At 40.6% G+C, this 2,592-nt stretch overlaps 1 long non-coding RNA gene across 1 annotated transcript; it reads left to right on the forward strand.

Moving 5' to 3' along the window:
* The first annotated feature begins 334 nt into the window (after nucleotides 1–334).
* LOC124465479 lies at nucleotides 335–2,008 on the forward strand. Its single transcript, XR_006955814.1, has 4 exons — nucleotides 335–375; nucleotides 1,323–1,383; nucleotides 1,554–1,671; nucleotides 1,766–2,008. It is a non-coding gene; the product is annotated as an uncharacterized LOC124465479 (long non-coding RNA).
* The last annotated feature ends 584 nt before the right edge of the window (nucleotides 2,009–2,592 follow it).

Below are 2,592 nucleotides of genomic sequence, written 5' to 3' on the forward strand. Positions count from 1 at the left end.
CTGCAGGAAAATGTGATAACTTAGCAGAAAACCAGTTGTTTAAGTCTGGGTTGAACGAATTTGAAGGTAAGAGGACAACACTGGAATGACTTGAACTTGCTGGAAAAACGTAGCAACCGTTGGTCATTGGCAACAGACTGGCAACATTTCTAATGTCCTGTTCAGACACTTAATGACATCAAAATGACATCAAAATAATAATTCATAGTGCAGGGCAGAGCCATAGAAAAAGAGAGTTGCGACACTTCCATAGACTCCCATTGTTATTGAGGAATGCGGAAGTAAAGCGTGTCTCACGCGACCTATAGTTCCAAACATTGTATTTTCCACCGTTGAACCCCATTCATTTTCAGTGTCTCCGAAGCAAGTTTGCTGGTAAATTTATGAAAATCCTGCATTTTTTTATATTTCAACCACCACATATCCATTGTTATTAGTAGTATTTCATATAACCAGCTTTAGATCAAATTTATCGTAAGATTATAGCGTGTTAGATTCTAAATGCAGTTAGAGCTAAACTGTAATTCTAGTAGCTAGCTAGCTATCTAACGTAGAGCTAAGCAACACTTTTACTGAAGCTATAGCTAGAGAGCACGTGTATCATAACCAGAAGTCCGTTGGTTTGGTTATAGTCTGTGAAATTAGTTCTAGTTATTGGTGTTCATTGGCATACAAAGTTAGTCTTCTCATATTAGCCTAGTTAGTAGAGCTAGCAACAATGAATGGCAGATTAAAGGATCCGAAGCAAGTTAGCTGGTAAATTGATGAAAATCCTGCATTTTTTATATATTTCAACCAACACATATCAATTGTTATTAGTAGTATTTCATATAGCCAGCTTTGGATACAATTTATCGTAAGATTATGACTTGTTAGATTCTAATTGCAGTTAGAGCTAGACTAGGGCTAGTATCTAATGTAGAGCTAAGCAACACTTTTATTGTAGCTATAGCTAGAGAGCACGTGTATCATAACCAGAAGTCCGTTGGTTTATATTCTGTCAAATTAGTTCTAGTTATTGGTGTTCGTTGGCGTACAAAGTAAGTCTTCTCTTATTAGCCTCGTTAGTACATCTGATTAGAGATAGCAACAATGAATTGCAGATTAAGGGGTCCCCTATCGTCCAGTTAGCTCTCAACGCTCGGCAGGAATTTCAAGTCCACTCACTAGCTAGTTAGCTCAACTAGATGCATCTACTACTGCATCAATCAAAAGGATAAATGACCTTGTGATAAGATCATCAGCATTAGTGTGGATGATGAGAGTAAAAAGAAAGTATAACTGCATGGAGACGATAACTTTAATGATTATTATCGAAACAGCATCAAGGTATTGTCAGGCTGGTGGAGAGATGACCAGGTTGATGTTGCCTTGACACGGCTGGTTAGTGTGTAGAGACCGGTGGAGAGTTGGAGAGGCTGTAATAAACAATTATATGGAATGTCAATTCTCCCAAATTACAGATTTTTTTATAAATAGTTTTAGTTATGTAGCACCGGTTAGTACCATTTCTTTTACATTAAACACATAATATAAACTTACTGTTTGTGTAGGAGTGATGGTGAGGCTAGTGGAGTGATGCAGCTGGTGGAGCAAAGGAGAGGCTGGTGGTGCTTGCCATTCCTGTAAGCGGCGGAGTGATGACGGAGCTGGTTAGTGGGGCTATTAATGGTGAGGCTGTAAGATTAGGAAAGAATGATATCTGATATTAGTATGTAAATTGACAGTTACCACAAACAAACATAATTTTGCATTTCTGAAGTAGATGAAGCAGATATGTTGACCTTAGTCCTGGGGATCTACATACCTATAGAAGCTGAAGTCAAGGTAGGTTGTGGGACATTTGTTGGCGCAAAAGTCAGGCCGAGCACCTCCATGGCAACGATAAAAGTGTTTGGTGGCCTGGTTGTTGTAGGCCTAGATGTTGCTTGGCTTTGCTGGTTCTTCTTTGATATTTTTGTTTGGCTTTTGCTTCCAAGATGACCGTCTTTTAAGAGCCCCTTTTTCCTTTCAGCCCGTATGTGCTTTGCTGCGATTCTCAACCTCAGCCTGATGTATCTGTTGGTGAGTTTTTTTTGTACATCATGACATGAGGGAAGCCTGCCGTCGATCATCATAGCTTCCTTCTCCAGCACATCCATGGCATTTTGGAGATCCATGAGGGAGGCACTGGTCCTGGTTCGGAACAGCTCCTCAATTTGCCGGACTAGGTCAAAGGCCTCTTGCGACGGCCGACAAAGCGCACCAGGTTTGAATTCCTTCAGCTTCAGTAAAGTACTGTGCTCTCCTTCAGGTTTGTCAGCATTGTGATTAATTGCATTTTTGCATTCATTACAAATTTTGTAGTATTTGTTCACTTGATTTACAATGTATCCTGTTAGATGGTAGAGAGCACAGGTCTCTGTTGTTGTGAGGTCAGGTGCAGGACTGCGCTCCATCAGCTCCTCCACTCGCAGGGCAGGACTGGGTAAGGTCTCCTTTGCATCCAGAAAGTCAGCCAAAAGGCTGTTCTCATCTTCCTGATAGCTTCCTGATTTCATTGTTGCTAAAAACTGCCCAACAGAAATTGACTTCAGTGCTTGGTGAAACTCC

The sequence above is a fragment of the Hypomesus transpacificus genome, unplaced genomic scaffold (genome assembly GCF_021917145.1).
Source record: "Hypomesus transpacificus isolate Combined female unplaced genomic scaffold, fHypTra1 scaffold_51, whole genome shotgun sequence".
Lineage (NCBI taxonomy): Eukaryota > Metazoa > Chordata > Actinopteri > Osmeriformes > Osmeridae > Hypomesus > Hypomesus transpacificus.